Source organism: Anarhichas minor, unplaced genomic scaffold (assembly GCF_050575085.1).
Source record: "Anarhichas minor isolate MPS153535 unplaced genomic scaffold, ASM5057508v1 ptg000042l, whole genome shotgun sequence".
Taxonomy (NCBI): domain Eukaryota; kingdom Metazoa; phylum Chordata; class Actinopteri; order Perciformes; family Anarhichadidae; genus Anarhichas; species Anarhichas minor.
In genome coordinates, this window is record NW_027466488.1 from 5,499,792 (window position 1) to 5,506,293 (window position 6,502).

Sequence of the window (6,502 nt, forward strand, 5' to 3'; positions counted from 1 at the left end):
TTCATCTTTTTGTCGCATGCTCACACTACAATCAGACAGCAATGGGGTGTCACACACTGCTATAACTGAAATAACAAACATTTATTAGCAAGTCCGCAAGTGACGTTTCAAGCTAATGCTCTTCTCGAGACTCAGCAATATCAACAGCCACGCCATCTTTCAATACATATGCTCTGGTCACATGATAGTCGCATAATAATACCGTGGCACAATGCAACCCACACAAAACACCCAGTTATGTTAGATATACATATATATGTATTTAAAGATGGCATCTCTGTTTATATTACTAACTTTGAAGAACAGCATTAGCTTGAAATGTTATTTGAGGGTGTTCTAATAAATTGCACTTAAGGGCGCTACAGTGTGCGCACCTTTTATTCATATATTCAATTCTATAACTGACCATTTCGGCATTAAAAAAACTCAATCGGCAAATGCTGCATCATAAATATAAATTTTGACATAATAGCTAGAACACAAGATAGCATAAGATAGCTGGAACATGTCTGCTCATTGATCGCAGCAGTCTAGATTGAATTTGTAAACCCCTCACACTACCACATAATCCCGATTGACCGTTGGTCCTGTCTAACCTCTGGTTGGGATTTCCCCTCAGATTGGCGGCAGATCAAGACTAACTCAGCCAAGGAATCCTCCGCTGTGCCTCCAGCTTTACTACTGCGACATTTGGTCTGTGAAATACAAATGAAGTAATGCAGACAATATAAAGTCAAATTCATCACAAAAAGAGCAAAGGACAAGGACATAGGTGAGGAGGATGAGAGAGAAACGTGGAGGGAAGGGAAGAATCGAGAGCGGGGAGATCAAAATAAAGAGGTTAAGTTTCTTTTACACGTACTGCAGCTCCACTTCTGTACTTGTGTTTGGCTAGCTGGGCTATTGAGATAGTTGTATGAGATGAGAGGAGATTAGATCCATGCTGTGATTATTAATCCAGTCTTTAGACATCTTTTCTTCAGGCATGATCATTTTTTTGTGTGTGTGCTCTATTCCTGTCACATGCTCACATTCTGGAGGCGAGCTTTAGGTCATATCTGGTATATTTCCAGTGATATTAAGTGATGCATTGCAGGAAAACATGCTTCTCCCTCTGCAGGGAAGTCGGGTAGCTCAGCTACACAGCAGCTCCCCTGGAGCTCGTAGTGACTCAGTGTCTGGCTGATGGAGGCTTGGCAACATCGGGACTGAAACCCTGGATCTCTTGTCCAAGGACAGCACACCTACTTGCCATTCAACTCTGCACCCCTAATGCCACTCTGCTGGGACACTGTGGGCACTTACATGCAATAAATCTAGAGGCAGTGTTTTTGTCAACAACATGCAATAATCTGACTGAAAGAACCATAAGGATCTGCTTTACTCTCGGTGGAGCCGTGTTGGAAGGGTTGGTACAGTGGCTCATTGTTTTATAAAAACCTGAGAGGACATGCAAGCCCTCATCTTCATGCCACATTACAGACATGAAATGTAGTAGGATTGGAGTCTCTAAATTGCTCACATTTATGACTGTGACTCATCATCTGACTGAGCCTGTGTCACCCTGCCCTCAATGGAGATGGGGTAGAGAGAGTGAAATGACAAGTGAAACGTCAACAGCGTAGTTTGAATGGGGTGTGTGAGAATTGGCGACAATGAGAATGGTGAGTGATTTTAACTTCAGTGGCTTATTCCTAGAAAGCTGAATTATTTTAAGATGGAAGACTCTGCCTGCCCCCCCCACACACACACAGCTAAATTACTAACAAAAATGCAGTCAATATTACCATACTCTCCTCAGTCTGTCTGTCTCCCTGTCTCTATATCCTCTGTAACTCATATCTCTCTACTTTCTTTTCATTTCTACTCGCCTTTCTTTCTCTATTTCTTCTATTTCTCTGTCTCTCCTCCCTCTCTTTTTTCACTCCTTCTCCAATCACTGTGAAATTGCAAGGAGGCTGGTTGGGGACTTTTCTGACAGAGAAATTTGGCTCCGATCAGAATCACCAGCGAGCATTCCTGCATTCCTTTCCCAATTTAAATGATTTTGGAGTTTCACAGGCACACCCACCCAGACAGCCAGACATACTCACATTGACACTTTGCAAGGCTCCCGCCCTCTCTTTATCTTTTGCAAACACTCACTCTTTCTTTTCTCTCTCTCTCTCTCTCTCTGTCACACACACACCACATAGACATAGAAAACACAATTCAGACCAAAAATGTTGAGGTGACAATAAGCAGGAGCCCATACAGTTGCTTCACTGGCTTCAGTTGGATGAGAAAACAGATGTGAGACTGAAGAAGAGTGATGGAATTCGATGGTGTGACAGTTTAGCAAAGTGTATCGTTAAAACATGTATAACATGTTCATCCTGGTGTATATCTGTGTGGCAGAATACACTATGCGCACGCTCACAATACTGTGCCTTATTTCCTCCCAAGCCGCATGTAGATGAATTTTGAGCTCCTTGGAAACAGAGCAGTCCCTGATGCGTGTCAACATGTCGAAGTCACGCAGAAAAAAGAAGCTGTCAAGTCTGCTGGCAATTTTTATTTTTCACTTGATGTGTTGCTGGCCAGCTGTCTCACTGAGATTATTATGTGAAGGCAGCACACTAGGTTTGCCTCACCTGTCTGTTTCATGCATCAAATGTTCTTTCTGACTTTTAGCATTGAGCTGCCGAGGCACGGTGAACAGGTGTCGGCACCTCATGAGGCTAAGGGGGCAGATTCAGAGGAAGAAGCTGCATCGTAATCAACCAATTCAAATTCAACATTTCACCCTGGCTCAGAAGTCATCAAGCCATTAGCTGCCAAGCCTTTCATGAGCATTCATTCATCTCTTGAATTCTCTTTTGATTGTACAATTTTACAATGTATCATTTTCAGATACTCCTAAATTCTTTCCACTGTACAGCACAGTCTTTATTGGTGTAATGTAACTCGGTATATACCCAATTACTGTATGTACTGTACTCAAGTACAAGCCCCTTTATACTTTTAATCCACTATATATCAGAGGGAAATATTGCACTTTACTACATTTATCTGAGAGCTGCAGTTACTAGTTACTTTTAAAATTAAGATTTTACATACTAAATACGTGTCCAGGTCATAAAAAATGGTCCATTTTGAAAACTACTTGGTTAAGGTGACATAACTTAGTACAAGAGACTGCAGCTGTATCAACATAAACATACACTAAGTTAAATGAATGGTGGCCTACTTATTTAGTAAGGACAGTATGTAAGGTTAAAAGTCACATCAGATTAAATCCAGCCTTTGGTCATGTGAAATGAGCCATTGAGCTATTACTGCTGCGTAAAAGTATGCTTTAATAGGTATGCATGGACATGAGAATACAATGGTTGTGGTTGTGACCTTACAATTAGAGGAGAGGACTCTTGCCCACAAGGTCCGAAGGATCAAATACCCCTGTGGCAGCCTAATGAGAAAGACTCAAATGTGCGACACACCTGCTGTCATTGCATGTATTCTATGTCTGCTGCAGGTATAATATGTGGTCTGTGATTCATGGTGGAGCTGCAGGTTGAGGTGCACTTCATGTATCAAAAAAGCTTTTGTTTTCCTGCTTCATAATTCTAATGCAAAACAGTTCAAATAACAATCCAGTATTGTCTTTTGCACAGTGACTTGCAACATACCCCACAATATATTTTACTAACGTTAACTTTCACGAAAAAAGAGCAAAGACACGATTTGACACATCAAATGCCATATATTTAATGAGCGTGACCACTGTCATCCGGTAATTAAACTGATCACGCGATGAGATTGGTCAGAATGCTGGAGGTTTACCACCTTTTCTGAATAATTTCTGTTGGCCACCAGGAGCCACCAGAACAGCATCACTGAGCTGCAGAGCTATAGATTATTTATGTCTGTGGAACTTCACTGGAGGAAGGAACAGCATTCATCAACAGATATTCTCTTATGTGGTGTTTTTGTTAATGGTGATATTCCAAAATCATTACTTATTAAACATCTATGGGTGTGAAGTTCTCAGCATGTCATTCACACCATCAAACCATTCAGTGAGTGACCCTTGCTGCTCTTTGTGGAATAATTTGCATCTTTTGTAGTTCTCCACTCATTTATTCCATGTTTTCCTTTTTTGCCACCCATCTGCGCACTATATTGTGGCATTAGCGAACATGACAACGATTTTGATAAAAACATTAACATTTGCATTTAAAGAGAAAGAGAGAAAATAAAAGAAGTTGATGAAGAAGAAATGGAGAGAAAGACAAAAACACAGCGACAAAAAGAGTGGCAATGGTGAGAATAACAGAACACTCAACAGCATGTAAAGTAAATGTAAACATAAAAATCCAAGAAATATTTAAAGTAAAATTGTTAAGTGAAAATATGATGGAACTCTATGTTTATATATATTTGTGTATGTAGTAGCAGGAGGCTGTTGCTCCAATACACTTTCCCCTGTCATGGGCAATCATTGTCAAGAAGACCACAGCCACACACACACACACACACACACACACACACACACACACACACACTTTCTTGCTCTCTAGTAATATGAGGGTCAGCTGTTCAGTCACCCGTACCGTATTTTCTTTTGCTTTCACATACACAGAGTAGACATCAACAAGATGAAAAAAAATTGTACATAGTAAGTACTTGACTATGTTTTGACATTTGAACCTCAGGACTAAGCTACATGCTCTGTGGTCCAGAGCAGTGGTTCTCAACTGGTCTGGCTGCAGGACCCACCATATATATATTATAATTATATATATATATATATATATAATTTATATATATATTATATATATATATATATATATATATATATATATATATATATATATAATTTATATATATATATATATATAATTTGGGTATATCTATAATCAAGAAGTCTAGTAGTAGTAACGTCTCTGTGTAGTAAACAACAAATCAACAAATCAAATAAAGAAAGTACACATCAATTATATTTTAACAAATATTATTCTCAGTTTTCAAATTGAACTGGATGGATTATAAATAATACATAGAAATACATCAATAAATGTTCTTCTCATTTCAAGTAAAATAACAGCTGGATTAAAAAAATAATTACATAACGAAATTCATTTTAGCAAAATTATTTTCAGTGAATTGCCCTGCAGCTTTAAATTCAGTTCATTCAGGGTGAAGTGAAAAAGCCACAACATTATATTTTTCTCATCTTCTAAAAAGAGAAATTAGTGTTGGAAGAATTCACTTATATGAGTCTGTCCAGTCAGAGTCTAATGCCTCTGGTCTCTATGGACATTTTTCTCTTTTTGAAATCGTCCTATGATTTGACTTTCACAACTCACACTTAAATAGTCCTGCTCTGCTGTCTATATCCTCGTCTCTCCCCCGTGTGTCACGGTGTGTACATCTTACTCAAGTCAAGAAACTTGTCAGAATACCCATATTTGATTGGCTGAGCGACCCACTGAAAACGGGTCGCGACCCACTTTTGGGTTGCGACCCACCAGTTGAGAATCACTGGTCCAGAGCATCATCAACACATGTTTGTGAGTGTATGTTCTCTCTCTCTGTCTCTCTCTCTCTGAAACACATTAAAGTTCAACCTTACCACCTTAACAAAAACTCAACATCATAAATATGAGCTCATTACATCACCTATTTGTGAACAGACATTTGTGAAATGACCAAAACATCTACATTACAGGTATGCTTTTACACCCATCCTATACCGCAGAGAGGGATTAAACGTGGGTTGTGTTAGCATTTGGTTTGTGTGTGTTGTTTGTTTGTATATTTTTGTCTGTATTTCTTATGTCCTAGTTCCCAATCAAAGACATATGCCAGCAAGCGGAGCACTTACATAATGCTGTGGAGGTAGCTACAGTAAGTAAAAAGATGGTGGGTTTCTTTATGTGTGTGTGTGTGTAGACATCAGATGATCATGACAGCTGCTTTAGTTACTAGAGCACCAAGAGCCAACATGCTTCATCCCCTTTTGTGTCTGTTCATGCCCCCTCCTTCTATTCTCTGTCTTTCTCTCTTCCTCCTCCTGTCTCTCAGCATATTTTAATCGCTGTATTGGCATACTGAATTGATAATATTTGATTTGCTTAAAGTGGGATTTTGGTAGCTGTTCATGAGTCTTAATGTCTTCTCTGCTACGCCTGTACTATGACTTTTTTATGACTTTTTCGACGACTATACTGACTTTTTAATGAATACTATACTATGAATGTATTATTAATGTTTTCAAAATACTATACCGTGACTTTTTAAATGTTTTTTTTCCATCATACTATGCCATGACTTTGTTATGACGTTTTGCAACAGACTATTCCATGACTTTGTTATGAAATACTATAAGTTGAGTATTTTCAAGGTACCATCCTCTGGCTTAAAACAAATTATTTGAACATTCTTTGGTGTGGCTTTTTATTTACTCTTTTCCATACTATACTATACGATGCCATTTTGAACACGTAATTTGATGACTTTT